Here is an 18933-nt window from a genome sequence, read left to right as displayed (position 1 = left end):
GAAAGTTTTATCTCGACAGTGGTGACAAAAATATCCTTCTCATCTTATTTTTTCTATTTCTATTCTCTCCAGTGACCATTTATTGAGTTGAGTGTTTGATTTTATGTATGAAGTATTTTTGACCTTTAAGCTTGGTTTATCACCACCGCTGCCATATTCTTTGCCATCACAGCACCACCACAACACCCCTACAACACCACCACCATTCTGGTTTCGTTCCATCACATTTTCTATTCTATTTCTCGTTATACTGTATGTATATGTAATCTTTATCTTTATATACTTATAAATGAATCATTTCTCCTTTTACCACATTCATTTGAAACTCCCATGATGCATTTTACTCAAACCATAATCATTTGAAACCTCTTATTTGAATGAATACCACTCAAAAGTCTCTTAATAATGATTAACCATTCAAAGGTTTTATAACTTATATAATATGTTTAATAAACAATTAATGGATAGTCTACTATAAAAGGTCAATCTCTTTGAGTAGACACACAAATACCAATCACATACAAAATTCACAAGGAAAACAAGTCTAAAAGTTTTTGTTTTGGTTTGAGGGCTTTGGACCATTTTTCGAGTCATGTTATTAAGTTAAATTTTTTAATTTGTAAGTCTGTTATATACTAAATTTTTTTATTTTTTTTCTTGGTTTATGTATTTTTCTAAGACAATCATTATATGTTGTGGTTGAAATTTTAATGTAAATTAGATTAGATTCATGTTATCGATCGTATGTTATCGAATGTGATATATATAATATTTAATTAAATATTGTATAGATGTTTGTATGTCTGTGTTGCTTCAAAGCAATAATTAATTAAAAATCATGGATATGTCATATTATCCATATTATCCATGTAAGTCTTTTTTAAAATGTAAATTGTCTATCTTATCACTTTATATTTTAGTATATGTTTAACATTTTAAGAATAATAATAAGTGTTTTTTTAAAAGATTTATTTCACTTATAATAATAATAAGTGGTTTTAAAATTAACGAACAATAGTTATAAATAATAAAATCAACTTATAAAAATCATGGATATGTCATATTATCCATGCAAGTCTCTTTTGAAATGCAAATTGTCAATCTTATCACTTTATTATTTAGTATATGTTTCATATTTGAATAATAATATTAAGCGTTTCTTAAAGGTCTTCTTTAATTTATTAATAATAATAAGTGGGTTAAAATTAATGAACAATAATTTTAAATGAAAAGAACATCAAATTATAAATTACATAACGTTAGCTACAAATAAATTGTATCTTTAATGAACATTATTAATGAAATTAGAAAATAATTACATAAGTAAAAATTTAAATTTATCAATCATAACAATTGTTAAAAATAATACTTAATAGATAATTATATTTAATTCTATTAATGAGGAATGTGGGTTGATGTCAATGAATCATATTGTTCAAAATAGTTGAGATATATATATATATATATATATATATATATATATATATATATATATATATATATATATATATATATATATATATTAGTGTAAAAATATTATGACAAAGTTAATGTCAATAACATAATCATTATGAATATATATTTTTCAATATTCTAACAATATATTTTTAACCTGCGGCGCGCAATGCGCGGGAATTCATCTAGTATACTTATAAAGGAAGCATTTTTTCTTTCACCACATTCATTTGAAACCCCCATCATGCATTTTACTCAAACCATATTCATTTGAAACCTCTTATTTGAATGAATACCACTCAAAAGTCTCTTAGTAATGATTTACCATTCAAAGGTTTTATAACTTATATAATATGTTTAATAAGCAATTAATGAAGAGTCTACTATAAAAGGCCAATATCTTTGAGTAGACACAAAAATACCAATCACATATAAAATTCACAAAGAAAACAAGTCTAAATGTTTTTGTGTTGATTTGAGGGCTTTTAACCATTTTTCGAGCCATGTTATTATGTTAAAGTTTTTAATTTGTAAGTTTGTTATATACTAATTCTTTTTTTTTCTTCGTTTATGTATTCTTTTAAGAGCGTCATTGTATGTTGTGGTTGAAATTTTAATGTAAATTAGATTATATTCATATTATCGATCATATGTTATGGAATGTGATATAAATAATATTTAATTAAATGTTGTATATATGTTTGTATGTTTGTGTTGTTTCAAAGCAGTAAATAATTAAAAATCATGGATATGTCATATTATCCATATTATCCATGTAAGTCTCTTTTAAAATGCAAATTGTCTATCTTATCACTTTGTATTTTAGAATATGTTTAACATTTTAAGTATAATAATAAGTGTTTTTTAAAAGTTTTCTTTCACTTATTAATAATAATAAGTGGTTTTAAAATTAACAAACAATAGTTATAACTAATAAAATCAAATTATAAAAATTATGGATATGTCATATTATCCTTGCAAGTCTCTTTTGAAATGCAAATTGTCAATCTTATCACTTTATTATTTAGTATATGTTTCATATTTGAATATTAATATTAAGTGTTTCTTAAAAGTCTTCTTTAAGTTATTAATAATAATAAGTGGCTTAAAATTAATGAACAATAATTTTAAATGATAATAACATCAAATTATAAATTACGTAATGTTAGCTACAAACAAATTGTATTTTAAATTAACATCATTAATGAAATTAGAAAATAATTTCATAAGTAAAATTTTTTAAATTAATCAATCATAACAATTATTAAAAATAATACTAAATAGATAAGTATATTTAATTCTGCTAATGAGGAAGGTGGGTTGATGTGAATGAATATTATTGTTCAAAATAGTTAGAGATTATATATATATATATATATATATATATATATATATATATATATATATATATATATATATTATTTTAATAATATTATGTCAAAATTAATGTCAATAACATAACCATTATAAACATATATTTTTCAATATTGTAACAATTTTTTAACCTGCACCGCGCAACGCCCGGGAATTCGTCTAGTATATGTATAAGCGTATGTAATGTGTGTATATATGTATGCATAAATGTATATGTTTACATTGAATACAAAACAATTGTATGCATTATGTGTATGATGTATGTATATGAAATAGTACAATGTAATAATAGAAAAAAAAGTATGATGCTATAATGTATATGGAAAATGTGTAAGTTGTTTGTTTAAGTGTATTTTTATGTATATGTATGTATGTATGTATTGATTAGAAAAACACATGACTTTTAAGGGTTTTTTTGGAAAGTACAATGCTATAATGGAAAAAATGAAAAAAGTAAGATGCTATAATGAAAAAATATATTAGTATAAATAAAAAATATATGCAAAAGTACAATGCTCAAATAGAAAAACCAATATAATATTTAAAGTGCAATGTTATTATAGAAAACTTAAAACAAAATCAAATGTCATAAATAACAAAAATATGATAAATTACATGGCTATAAAAGCAAAAAAAACATGTTTGTTTGTTTAAGAAAGATTGGGTTGTCATTTTCTCTTTGTACAATGCTCAAATAGAAAGAACAGTTACTATTTAATGTACAATGTTATTATAGAAAGCTTAAAACAAAACCAAATGTCATAAATAATATAAATATACAAAAGTAAGATGCTAAAAATGACAAAAAAATATTCTTCAAACTTCAATTTGTTTGTGTGTCTACTATATAATCATGTCACACCTCCAAACCTGAACGGCGGAAACATTCGGAAGCGGAGGACGTCATGTACAGTATCATAACAGTTGAATAGTAAAGAAAGTACACACCACCATAACATATATTTGAAAAGTTTACATGATTGTTGTATTACATGTTTGAAAAGTCAAATACAATATGATGTTCCAAAAGATGTTACTAACGCTTGAGCATTAGTACCCAAAAGCAGTTGCTAACCTGGTTTAGCGATTCCCTGAGAATACAAGTTATTTCAAAGAAAAAGTGTCAACATTTAAGTTGGTGAGTTCATAAGTAGATATTTGTGTAAATGTATGCCATTCGAAAGTTTACGTTTGTTTTCCGGAAAATCCGATATTTTCTCATAAAAGGAGTTATGAATCGTTGTTTGTATGAAATGAATGTATCGAACCAGGAAAAACCTATATTTTCCTAAAAGTGAGGAGCAGTCTCAAATGCCCAAGACTGTAACTTGTAAGTAAATATGGCATACTTAAAATAATGATGTATAGTTTTCTTAGTAAACAAAACTATAAGAAGTTTGTAATTTCACGTAAAAATAACTGTAATATTACTTTTCCTGCAAAAACATAATACCATAATAATTGTCTATCCTATGAGTTTTCATAACCGTACTATGATGGATTTGCCTTTAGCGACGTTCTTCAGGCGTCGAAACGTTATGATATTTGTCACCCCGCGGACTGTAGCTAACAGTCAGGGTGCGGGATCATCAGTCCCATATAGATCTATGCACACTTATCACGTTCTCCGGACGGGAGACTCTGGTTATAAAACAGGGCTTTCTAGTGGTACCTTGATAGGTATAGTGAAGACGAATGACTCACATATTGTCAATTAAGTCACATATTTTGAAATGTATATGTTTATGTCCAAAATGATTACTCTTGTCATGATATGTTATGCAAGCAGATAAATAAAGCATATTTCTATTTATAAAACATATTGTATCCCATGGGGGTAAAGTTGCGATGTCTGATGTTTTGCATGTTAACAACTCAAATGATAGTTATAACAACAGTATGAAAAGTATAACAAAAGATTTGTGTTTTTCGCACGAGTTTAACCGTGTGTTTACTTGTATTCCCCCCCCCCCCTTGAAAGTGTTTAAAAGCATTGGAAAGTGTAGTGATAAGGGTATGAACTCACTTGGTAGAAGTGACAATTTTGATGAAAATGATACTTTGCTCGGGCAGCACTTCGATCGGAAAGAAGTCGATTTCTCGGAAATCTCGGGGCTTTAAACTTCCTTCAGAGCTTGGATATGAAACTGGGGCATCGGGGTAGTCCCGAGAGGGTAGAAGTACGAAATTTGGGAGAGAAAGTAGTTAATTAGCAACCAAAACCCGGAGCCCTCGCATCATATTTATAGGGTGCATTTTTGGAGCTCACGTCGTGAGCATGGAGTGGCTCACGTCGTGAGTTCGATCTTATCCCCTTACATAGACTCGACATATGATAGCCCGACTCTGGCACCCATCAGTCACCAGCTCACGTTGTGAGCTTCTGGCTCACGTCGTGAGTTTCTGACAGCGTGGGGTTTCGTGTCCCGAACTTCAGAAATTCATATCTCTCACATATGAGCTCCGATTTTAACGTTCTTTATATCCATGAGTAGGTGAGATTATGCTCTACAACGTTCGTTTAGACTCCGTCGGCTAATTTTGAATTTAATTTTAATATTGTATATTTAACAGGCCGGGACTGGAAAAGTCCGTTAAAAATCCATAACTCCTTCATCCGACGTCTGTTTTCGTCTGTCTTTTTACCGTTGTACTACTATTATCGATATTCTCGATTCTCGTTTAGGTTGCGTTGGCTAAAAGTCACTCGATCTCTATTTCGATTTTTTAGCTCTCTACTACTATATCCGAAACTTAGGAAAATCATAACTTCCTCATACGAAGTCAGATTTGGACGTTCTTTTTATGTACGTTTACGGTTTAATGATATCTACGGCTTTAATTTAGACACCTAAGGCTAAAAAATTATTTTATTGAAATTTCGTGTTTCACGTTTAACAGTGTTTTTCCGGTTTTGTTGCGGATTTTCGATTGGTCATAACTTCTTCGTTATAACTCGGATTTTAGTGTTCTTTATATTTTTGAAAACCTTGTTACGATATCTAGCACTTAGTACATTCACATTGAGTTTTTGAACATTTCATGTTGTATCTATTTCTATTATCATCTCAATATAGGCTACAATACTTGACTTTAGGTCATTACATTGACTTGAAATATCGGGTTGTTACATCATCCCCCCCGTTAAAGGAAATTTCGTCTCGAAATTATTTACAAAGTAAGCGTCTATGGAGTAGGGAAGAGATGCGGGTACTTCTGATGCATCTGGTCTTCTCGTTCCCAAGTGAATTCAGGTCCCCACTTAGCATTCCAGCAAACCTTCACTATTGGTATGCGACTCTGATTTGTTCGTTTGATTTCCCTATCCATGATCTCGACGGGTTCTTCCACAAAGTTAAGAATTTCGTTTAATTCGATTTCATCGAGTGGAATTACAAGGGTTTTATCAGATAGACGCTTCTTTAGATTAGACACGTGAAACACAGGATGTACGTTGTTAAGTTCGAGTGGTAGTTGGAGTCTATAAGCTACTGGACCAATCCTCACAGTAACTTCGAAGGGTCCAATATACCTTGGGTTTAGTTTTCCATGCTTCCCAAAGCGTATCATGCCCTTCCAGGGTGAGACCTTTAGTAGGACACGGTCACCAACCTGAAATTCCAAGGGTTTTCGTCTCTTGTCGGCGTAGCTCTTTTTCCTGTCCCGTGAGGCTTTCAGTCGTTCACGGATTTGAACGATCTTCTCAGTCATCTCTCTAATGATTTCCGGAGTAGTGAGAGTGCTATCAGGAACTAAGCCTCTCGCCAACTGCGTGTCGCCCACTTCCGGCCAGCACTGAGGTGATATACACTTGCGGCCGTAAAGGGCTTCAAATGGAGCAGTCTTGATGCTAGTGTGATAGTTGTTGTTATACGAGAATTCAACTAATAGTAAGTGGATGTCCCATGCTTTTCCGAAGTCTATTACACAAGCCCGTAACATGTCTTCTACGGTTTGGATAGTTCTCTCACTCTGTCCGTCAGTTTGTGGGTGATAGGTTGTACTCACATCTAGCCTAGTTCCCAAGGCTTTCTGCAGTGATTGCCAGAATCGTGATGTTAATCTGCTATCTCTGACCGAGATAATAGATATCAGCACTCCGTGAAGTCGCACGATTTCCCAGATGTAAGACCTTGTCAGTCTTTCCATCTTATGGGTCTCCTTGATTGGCAAAAAGTGGGCAGACTTGGTTAACCTGTCGACGATCACCCAAATGATATCGTGACCACCTTGCGTCTTGGGTAGTTTGGTTATGAAATCCATGGCAATATGTTCCCACTTCCACTCAGGTATTTCGGGCTGCTGGAGTAGACCTGAGGGTTTTTGGTGTTCTACTTTGATCTTGGCACAAGTTAAGCACTTGCCAACGTAGGTAGCAATCTCTGCTTTCATGTTTGGCCACCAATAGAGTTGTTTGAGATCCAGATACATCTTATCTGAACCTGGGTGTACGGAGTATCGAGTCTTATGGGCTTCATTCATGACCACCTCTCTAAATCCACCAAATTTCGGTGTCCAGATTCGATCCATGATATAACGAACTCCGTCACCCTTGATTTCCATATTCTTGTCCATTCCTTTAAGTGCTTCACCTATCACGTTTTCTGGTTTCAAGGCTTCTAGTTGGGCTTCCTTGATTTGCGTTGACAGGTGTGAATGGATTGCCATGGTTAGCGCTTTCACTCTTCAACCAGAGTACTCCTTTCGACTTAGGGCATCCGCCACTACATTGGCTTTACCTGGATGATAACGAATTTCACATTCGTAGTCGTTGAGTAGTTCGACCCAACGTCATTGTCTCATATTTAGCTCCTTCTGGTCGAATATGTGTTGAAGGATCTTGTGGTCCTTGAAGATGGTGCACTTTGTTCCGTATAGGTAGTGCCTCAAAATCTTCAGAGCGAACACTACTGCCCCAAGCTCTAGGTCATGAGTGGTGTAGTTGACCTCGTGTGTTTTTAGTTGTCGTGAGGCGTAAGCAATAACATTTCCTCGTTGCATCAGCACACAACCCAGCCCTTGATTGGACGCATCACAGTATACTACGAAGTCTTCTGTCCCTTCTGGGAGAGACAAAATGGGTGCGCTGCATAGGGCTTGCTTCAGAGTTTGAAATGCAACATCTTGTTTTTCTCCCCAGTTGAAAGCTACACCCTTCTGGGTCAGGGAGGTAAGGGGTTTTGCGATGTTGGAGAAATTCTGTATGAACCTACGGTAATAGCCAACAAGTCCTAGGAATTGGCGAATTTCGGTTGGCATCTTTGGTGCTGACCAATTCTGGATTGCCTTGATTTTGGAAAGGTCCACGTGGATTCCCTCTTTGCTGATCACGTGACCTAGGAAGTCCACTTTCCTAATCCAAAGCTCGCACTTCGAGAACTTTGCGTAAAGCTTCTCTACTCGTAGTGTCTCCAAGACTTGTCTCAGGTGCTGGCCATGTTCTTCTTTACTCCTTGACTAAATGAGTATGCCATCTATGAATACGATCACAAATTTATCCAAGAACGAACAACATACCCTATTCATTAAGTCCATGAACACGGCGGGTGCATTTGTTAGTCTGAAAGGCATCACTACAAATTTGTAGTGACCATATCTTGTTCGGAAAGCCGTCTTAGGAATATCACTTTCCAGGACTCGTAGTTGGTGATATCCCGATCTCGGATCGATCTTCAAAAAGTAATTTGCCCCTCGGAGTTGATCGAACAAATCGTCTATTCGTGGCACGGGATACCGGTTCTTAATGGTGAGTTTGTTTAGCTCTCGGTAGTCAATGCACATTCTGAACGATCCGTCTTTCTTCTTCACGAACAGCACTGGTGCTCCCCAAGGTGAGAAGCTTGGTCTGATGAATCCTTTGCTGAGCAGTTCGTTCAGTTGACTCGATAATTCTTGCATCTCTGCTGGGAATAATCGATACGGTGCTTTGGCTACAGGGGTGGCTCCAGGAATTAAGTCGATTCTAAATTCGACTTGTCTTGCAGGAGGTACTCCTGGAAGATCTTCGGGGAAGACATCGGGAAAATCACATACATCAGGCATGCTCTTGATGTCTTCTACTCCTCACTTCACATCTACGACGTGTGCCAAGAACGCATGACATTCCTTGCGTAAATATTTTTGAGCTTTGATGCAGGAGATGATATGAAGAGTGGTACTAGGTTTATCGCCATAAATAACGAGGGTTTCGCCATTTGGCAGATTAAGGCGAACGGCCTTTTCGTAACATAAAATGTCTGCACGGTGAGAACTCAGCCAATCCATGCCTATGATCACGTCTAAACTCTTTATTGAAACTGGCATGAGGTTGATTGGAAAAGAATTGTTGTTTAGCATGATGGTACATTTTAAGTATATTTATTTAGTGCCTTTTGTCTTTCCGTTAGCCATTTCTACTATGAATGTTTCGCTTAATGACTGGGGTGTTTGTTTGAGTAGATTTTTAAAATTGTGGCTCACGAAACTCCTCTCCGCTCCACTATCAAATAGAATGCATGCATAAGAGTTATCGAGGAGAAACGTACTCGTAACCATCGTGGGATCGACAATGGCTTCCTCTTGGCCCATTGCGAATACTCTGCCCCCTCCACCAGCATTCCTATTGTTTTCTTTTGGACAGTCCCTTCGGAAGTGCCCCGTTGCTCCACACTCGTAACAAGTATGGCCTACTCCAACATTTGTGGCTGGAGCGGCCGGTTGGGTCGGTTCCATGCAGAAACGGACAGTGTGTCCCTTCCTGTTGCACCTAGTGCAATGCGTTTCACGGCAGGGTCCGTGATGATGGAAGTTGCATCTATTGCACTTCGGCAGGTTGCTGATGTACGGCTTTGTTGGTGCCGGGGTGGTCGGGACAGTAACAGCGTGGGTCGTCACTATTTGTTGTTTCTTAGGGTTTTCATGTGTGGTTTGCCCCTTTCTCTTGTTCCAGGGTTTCCTTCAGTCCTCTACCTCCTTCGGTGGCTCAGAAGCAGCGGTAATAGTACCTTGTTTAACACCATGATCAATCAATCGTTGAGCCAAGCGCTTCGCGCTGTCAAACGTGATTGGGTTAGAAGCTAGGACATGCCCTTGGATCTGGGGTGATAATCCCCAAATGTATCTCTCCACCTTCTTCGGTTCCGAGTTTACCATTCCTGGGCACAAGGCTAACAAATCACTGAACCTGGCCGTGTAAGCGGCTAGGTCCGATCCAGTCATCCTTAGGTTCCACAGCTCCTGCTCTAACTTTTGGATTTCACCACTCGGGCAGTATTCTTCCAGCATCAAGATTTTGAGATATTCCCAGTGAAGGGTTTTGAGCATTCTAACACTCCTAAGGTGTACATGCAACCCTAAATACCTTGGATCTATGTTTTCTCTATTATACATGCAAATATCAATTTTTCCAAGGTATTGTTCTAACTAGCATAATATGAAGAACATATAATATAAATTCTAGTAGAATTACATACCTCTTTGTTAGCTTGATTCCATGGAGCTTAAGAGCCTAGTGCCTCAAGTGTGACACCTCACATGGTTCACACAACATCACCAACATCTTGGAATAACTTGAGAGAAAAGGTTCATATGCTCAAATTGGCTAGCCCTCATGTGTACACACACTAGTGCCAATTTCTTCAGCCATGGGGTCCTTATATATGGTGGCTATTAGGGTTACACCATGTAACTCATGTCTTTCCATATTCTTCATGCTCCATGGGTTAAAACCTCCATGGAGTATCCATGGGTTACTCCATGGGTTTAGCCCAACATGAAGAACTATGGATCATAAGCCCACATATATAAGAATGAATGATTTACACAATCAATCCCCATATATTTAATTAGTCTCCTTTTGATCACATAATTAATTCCAAATTAATTCTTGATCAATACTAATTAAATAATATGATTTCATATTAATATATTAGAACTTATAATATATTAACAAATCATAATTATCCTTTTCTCACCAAAGTCTATCCAAATTGTTCCGATGCCATGCAACCCAAATGGACCATGCCAATCGGGTCAAGTACATACCAATTATATTTATGGACTTAGACACTAATCCAACAGTTTCCCATTTGGATAAGTCTAAAATTATTATTGCGTATGACTCCAAAACCCGACTAGCAATCGTAGCTCTTAAAAGCTGATGTCGAACTTTGAACAAATTAATGATGCGTCCATTAGATAAGGGATCATATATTCCTCCATTCTAGATATCATATGGACTGAGACATGGATTATAATCATTCTCTCTGTCCATTTGTTGTTTCCTGATTTTCGATTTCTGACGACCGACTAATTGAACAAATCACATTAGTCCTGGCTTGGCCAAGCACTTCGGGGTGTCATCACTAAATCATTGAGGGGCCCACATATATCGCTTTTATCCCTTCAAGGGTAAAAGGAATGGATAAACTTCGACTCATATGCTTGTTCTACTACTTGTTGAATCATACACAAAGGCACGTTTTATAACATCGAGTTACCAATGCATTTTCATACAATCAATGCATAACCAACTCATAGGTAACAAGTCATATCTCTAGGTTTGAAGAATATAAAATATTATCGTCTCATGATCACTCGTGATAGAATCCATGAAGCGATTCAAATGAGCATGGGTTTAATCCAATACTCAGAACTTATGAGCACTCATGAATGTTGCAGCAACTCTTGCTATGTCCACTACCTTGCACGTCTACAAACCAACTTCATGACAGTCTTGATTCATATCTACTTCCAACATATGACCGACTGTGGATGGTTTGAATAACTTAGTCATTCAGGAAGAACGACCTAGTTATTCTGGAAGTCAAAACATGCAAAGTGAAACACAAGAATAATCGGATCCAATATGGTCTCAGAACTTATGAATATAAATAAAACACATTTTATTTATCACCATATTGATTACCCATCATTCATTGCATACTGTTTCAAACTATCAACTTTATACTTGAATTAAAACAATAGTTGTCCCATGCTCCGAGCACGTACACTATGTTTTCTAAACACTAGTCATGCCATACACCAAGTATGCACACTATGTTTTTCCAAACATTAGTTATGCCATACACCAAGTATGCACACTAAGTTTGTCTATGATCTTTACTTTGTGAAATAGATCGATTGAACATAATTCCAATGATTCTCATTTCACAATCCCAAATCCTTACCGCAAATGCAAGAATTCCAAATTCCTGCCATTTGCCTAAATCTGTTAGATTCTAAACTTATATGCATTGATCCTCTTGTAACGATTATGCACAGAGTTACCAAGACTTGTCAACAGACATTACAGAGTATTCCAATGGAGATGAACTCCATGGAAACGAAGTCTCATATTCAAAGTACATTGATTTGAACGTCCTTCTTGCATTAAGTTTCCCAATCATACACAGATTTAATGAATAACTTCCACTTATGGGAACATTTCCATATTCCCATTTTGACTATCACTCCTGAACAAGAGTTGCCTCTTTTCAGAATATGTCAATATGGTCCTTCCCAAATTTAACACTATACTTCCAACGGTCCCTGGGCAACCAATCTTTGGTAAACCATAGATTGTCCTCGACAATTGCTTAATCAAATTAGTCATATCCAGTTCTAGTACTTTTTCCCTTTTAATGCTCTAGGCATTTGAAAAAATTTAGAACAGATTGAATATTATAGCACATGCAATCGATCCTATATCCGAAGCATATGGGACACGATTCATGATGTCTCACATAAAGACATGATACTAGACCAGTCTTTTTGCTATAATATTTCTATTTCTATTTGCCAAATTCTCATAATTCAGATTATGAAAAGGGATGTCGTAATCATAATCGAATTTTAGAACGCAAATAATGGACTCATATATAGAATTTCCTTATGTTGAGCCATTCCAACATAAAATTCATATATATATATATATATATATATATATATATATATATATATATATATATATATATATCCTTTACTAAAGATGATTAAAACCTCAATCTAAGCTTTTAGAATTGAAATGAAGTATTATTTTCTCTCCCTTAATTATAGCAAGAACAACTTTTCCCAATTGAACTTTTGTTTTTCTATAATTAATATTGCTAACTTGCAACACTTATCATAATTATCATGCTCCCACTAACATGATGATTAATAGCATAACACTTATGCTCCCACTAGCTTTGACATGTACTCAGAAATCAGCTGGACTTCTAAAAATCAATACTTTATTGACTTTCTTACCAAAGTTCAGACTTCTGATACGAAATACTTTGACAAACTTTATCAAAATCATACACCTTTCCTTAGCTTCGCATTTGAAAATTCTTTGTATGTGCATTCCCTGGTATGCCCATGGCCAGTGCCACGATTCAAGTGGTTGGTACTGCTTCCAGCTCCGCCAGCGTCGTTAGAGTTTGTTTGCGTAAGAGCAGCTGCTACTGCTGCAATGATAGCAGCCTGTACCATGACGGGATCATATTGTGGAGGTGGTGGCGGTGGTGTTGGTTTTGCATTGTTGACGCGTCTGCCAGATCTGCGAGGAGGCATCTTGCTACCAAAGAATTAACAATGAAAGGCAATAAGTCTTTGATGAATGAAAGTCGAGTGTTAAAGAGTTTAACTATTTTAGATTCTTTATGTATTAAGATTCGACTTAACAGTGATTTATGTTCGATTCATAGTAGTAGTTTCTACAATAATAGATAAACCGATGAACTTGAGCGATATCCAAGGAATTAACACGCAAAGCAAATACTTATATATATATATATATATATATATATATATATATATATATATATATATATATATATATATATATATATATATATATATATATATATAGTGGATACACCGAAATGTTGGAAAAATTTGACCTTATCTACAGGTCTACAGTGCCGAAAGTTAACAAAAGTAAAACATTTAGTCGTGGTCCTAGTCTATAACAAAATTTGGAGTTGTGCAAGCACTACTTGCGACGTGTACTGCGCTTAGAGCTAGACTCCGCTTCCGAGTGTTTTGCTCCCAATAGTCGCCTCTCAAGGATGACTTGTAGCTCCCTCATTTCTCTTATCTCGGCGAGGGGTGCATCCATTTGGCCCTGTAGTGTCCTGGTGTGAACTCGGGTCTCATCATGTAGTTCGTCTAGGCGACATATATCGGCAGTGTTGTTTTGTGCCGTTGCATTGACTTCTCGAATCCGGGTCATCGAGATCCTTGACTGGTCGATTTGGTTAGCTATTTTATCCACGATGATAGGGAGTGCCTTGTCGGCTGAACCTCCATTGCTAACGTCGTAGAAGTCTCGGCACATCCCGTATGGAGGGCGCACTCCTTGTTGTCGGCTCCATTGGTGAATGAGGTTTCCCCACATGGGGGTTGGTCCTTGAAAACCTCTCCTGTTTGCAGGAGGTCAGATGGCTAGAGGGGGATTGTACACTTTGGGCTCTGTATCGGTCCCCTCTTACTCTTCTTCTTCTTCTTCTTCTTCTTCCATGGGTTCCTCTTCTTCTTCCTCTTCATCCACAATTTCCTCGGGATCCTCTTCTAGATCATCTTCCACCTAGCCTCCATCACCTTGGTTTGGGTAATAAGGATCCCCTGGTAAGTGGAATCCGGCCATTGTGTCTGTACGAGAACAGAGATATGAAAATTGTCTAAACACTAAAGCATATAAATTTGAACATCAAGGTTAAACTATTGCATTTACAAAATACTCCTATAGTATTCTAAATGTTATGTTTGATTCTAAAGATTGTATGTTTGGTAAGTTTTAGACTTGTCATCCACTGCAAATATTCCCTGACGTATGTTAGTCGACTCTCGGATAAATATAGTTGATCATGCTATATTTATCCCAGTCCCGATTACATATTCCAAGGCATACCTGTAGAGCACAACTCATCTATAATACTTCTATATTGTTTTCTTTATGATACTATTATTGTTATGTAATATATGCATGTATACTTTTAATAAAACTATATTTTTTTAAAAGTATGTCTCTTAATCAGAGTGTTTTTGTCCAGCTGTGTTTATAGTTGTATATAAAAAATAAATAGTTTTGATATACTTAGTTCACTATAAACAATGCTATGATACCAATCTGTCACACCCCCAAACCTGAACGGCGGAAACATTCGGGGGCGGAGGACGTCATGTACAATATCATAACAGTTGAATAGTAAAGATAGTACACACCACCATAACATATATTTGAAAAGTTTACATGATTGTGGTATCATATGTTTCAAAAGTCAAATACAATATGATGTTCCATACTAACGTCGGAGCATTAGTCCCCAAAAGCAGTTGCTAACCTGGTTTAGCGATTCCCTGAGAATACAAGTTATTTCAAAGAAAAAGTGTCAACATTTAAGTTGGTGAGTTCATAAGTAGATATTTGTGTAAATGTATGCCATTCGAAAGTTCACGTTTGTTTTTCAGAAAATCCGATATTTTCTCATAAAAGGAGTTATGAATCGTTGTTTGTATGAAATGAATGTATCGAACCAGGAAAAACCTATATTTTCCTAAAAGTGAGGAGCACTCTCAAATGCCCAAGACTGTAACTTGTAAGTAAATATGTCATACTTAAAATAATGATGTATAGTTTTATTAGTAAACAAAACTATAAGAAGTTTGTAATTTCACGTAAAAATAACTGTAATATTATTTTTCCCGCAAAAACATAATACCATAATAATTGTCTATCCTGTGAGTTTTCATAACCGTACTATGATGGATTTTCCTGTAGCGACGTTCTTCAGGCGTCGAAACGTTATGATATTTGTCACCCTGCTGACTGTAGCTAACAGTCAGGGTGCGGGATCATCAGTCACGTATAGATCTATACACATTTATCACGTTCTCCGGACGGGAGACTCTGGTTATAAAACAGGGCTTTCTAGTGGTACCTTGATAGGTATAGTGAAGGCGAATGACTCACATATTCTCAATTAAGTCACGTATTTTGAAATGTATATGTTTATGTCCAAAATGATTACCCTTGTCATGATATGTTATGCAAGCAGATAAATAAAGCATATTTCTATTTATAAAACATATTGTATCCCATGAGGGTAAAGTTGCGATGTGTGATGTTTTTCATGTTAACAACTCATATGATAGTTATAACAACAGTATGAAAAGTATAGCACGAGTTTAGCCATGTGTTTACTTGTATTCCCCCCTCCCCCCTTGAAAGTGTTTAAAAGAAATTAAAAGCATTTGAAAGTGTAGTGATAAGGGTATGAACTCACTTGGTAGAAGTGACGATTTTGATGAAAACGATACTTTGCTCGGGCAGCACTTCGACCGAAAAGAAGTCGATTTCTCGGAAATCTCTGGGCTTCGAACTTCCATCAGAGCTTGGATATGAAAACGGGGTGTCGGGGTAGTCCTGAGAGGGTAGAAGTACGAAATTTGGGAGAGAAAGTAGTGAATTAGCAACCAAAACCCGGAGCCCTCGCATCATATTTATAGGGTGCATTTTTGGAGCTCACGTCGTGAGCATGGAGTGGCTCACGTCGTGAGTTCGATCTTATCCCCTTACGTAGACTCGACATATGATAGCCCGACTCTGGCACCCATCAATCACGAGCTCACGTCGTGAGCTTCTGGCTCACATTGTGAGTTTCTGACAGTGTCGGGTTTCGTGTTGCGAACTTCGGAAATTCATATCTATCGCATACGAGCTTCGATTTTAACGTTCTTTTTATCCATGCGTAGGTGAGATTATGCTCTACAACTTTTGTTTAGACTCCGTCGGCTAATTTTGAATTTATTTTTAATATTGTATTTTTAACAGACCGGGACTGGAAAAGTCCGTTAAAAATCCATAACTCCTTCATCCGACGTCTGTTTTCGTCTGTCCTTTTACCGTTGTACTACTATTGTCGAGATCTTCGATTCTCGTTTAGGTTGCATTGGCTAAAAGTCGCTCGATCTCTATTTCGAGTTTTTAGCTGTCTACTTCTATATCCGAAACTTAGGAAAATCATAACTTCCTCATACGAAGTCAGATTTGGACGTTCTTTTTATGTACATTTACGATTTAATGATATCTACGGCTTTCATTTAGATACCTAAGGCTAAAAAGGTATTTTATTGAAATTTCGTGTTTTACGCTTAACAGTGTTTTGTCGGTTTTGTTGCGGATTTTCGATTGGTCATAACTTCTTCGTTATAACTTGGATTTTAGTGTTCTTTATATTTTTGAAAACCTTGTTATGATATCTACCACTTAGTACATTCACATTGAGATTTTTGAACATTTCATGTTGTCTCTATTTCTATTATCATCTCAATATAGGTTACAATACTTGACTTTAGGTCATTACATTAACTTGAAATATCGGGTTGTTACAAATCGTCATGAGCTTATAAATACCCGCCTCAAATTGATTTAGAAACTAATTTCGAGTTGTCCCCATTTTGGGACTACTTTTTGAATATTTTATCTCGTTTAAGATGTGAACTTGTAATACATGATTGTTTGTTTAAGAAAGATTGGGTTGACATTTTCTCTTTGTTCCTCAGGTATATATATATATATATATATATATATATATATATATATATATATATATATATATATATATATAGGCTTAGGTTATTCTATTCAAAGTAAAGGAAATTTGCATATTTTAAGGAAAGTTGCATATTTTAAGGGAAATAGATTCTATTAATTTTAAAAATATGATTTTATGGATGATAATTTTCCTAATTCGTAACATTTTGACGGAATATGTTTATCAATATATTGAAAGATAACAAATATGATTGAACCATACAATAATACACATTCTGACATAATATATATTTTGATTTAATGAACTTCTTGAAGAATAACAAAATTTTGGATACTAGTTAAAAAAAATTTCATTACATTCTTAGGAAAGAAAAAAATTTATATACTATTCTATGAGAATGTTACACTTATTAATAACAAAGAAATACAATATATAAATCATTCTACCAGAATATATTATTACATATATTTTTTTCATTATATTGTATATTATTCTGCTGGAATAATCTATTCTTTTTGGAAGATTGGTGGTCATTGTTCATCTTCATCTCATACAATGTTCATCTTCAAGATTTTATTCTGACAAAATCGGAATTCAAGATTCCATTCCAGTAGAATGTTGTAAGTTTCATATATTCCCTGTTTTGCTTTGATATCTCTCGTTTTGTTCCCAGCCAAGAAAACAAGAACATTCTTGTTCTTGATTTCATGTGTACCTGCAAATGAGAAATACAACCACATAGTAATTTCAAGCACATAGTAATATTTTTTACCACTCATTGTTATTGCTTAATCTTCTTTCCATGGCAATTTCAAGCAATAATCCTAGGGTTAAATGATCGTCCTAACAGTATATCTACGCCTCATCCCTCACCATCATCTAACAGTGATGTATCGATTAAGTCATGTATCATAAACTCCATTTGCATAGCTCACTAGAGGTCCATCTGCAATTGATCAAAGTTTTGTTTGGCGGGAAAATTATAAATCAAGATATACCTCTAAATACAAATAGTAACGCTGAAATATATTACAACATTTAGTATACCTTTTACATAACCAATCTCCCCTTTTCAACTCAACCTGATCCCGATTGTCTCCTGATAAGTAATGGAGAAATTTGAAAACGATATTATCATTCAAGAGGTGGAGGAGTTTCACAGAGGATTATTGTCAAACAGGTGGTGTGCTTCAGCTCAGAAGCATCGTAAATCAGAAACCCAATGAAGAACAATGTAATATACCTCATGAGATCAGACCGATCACGGGCAAAGTTAAGACAAACATATTTCTGGGTGATGATTTTAGAGTTTGACATAGATGCTTAAGCATCTTACCCTGATTCAGAAGTTCGTGATTCAATCCAGAACAATTGGCCGTGAGAGTCGACGACTATGCCTCCGAGACACACCCACTGCCACCACAGCAACGTGGCAGGTAGTCGACGATGGAAGCAATGGCCCGCGGCCATGGCAGCCGGCAGTGATGGTGATTTGAAGACGATGACCAAACAAAAAAAAGAGGAGAATGAATGAGGAGAACCATTACCTTGGAACCGCAACTACAAGCCAAACACCTCTAGAATG

Source organism: Lactuca virosa, chromosome 4, assembly GCF_052849685.1.
Source record: "Lactuca virosa cultivar CGN04683 chromosome 4, Lactuca_virosa_CGN04683_v6, whole genome shotgun sequence".
Lineage (NCBI taxonomy): Eukaryota > Viridiplantae > Streptophyta > Magnoliopsida > Asterales > Asteraceae > Lactuca > Lactuca virosa.
Note: the sequence above shows the minus strand (reverse complement) of the source record.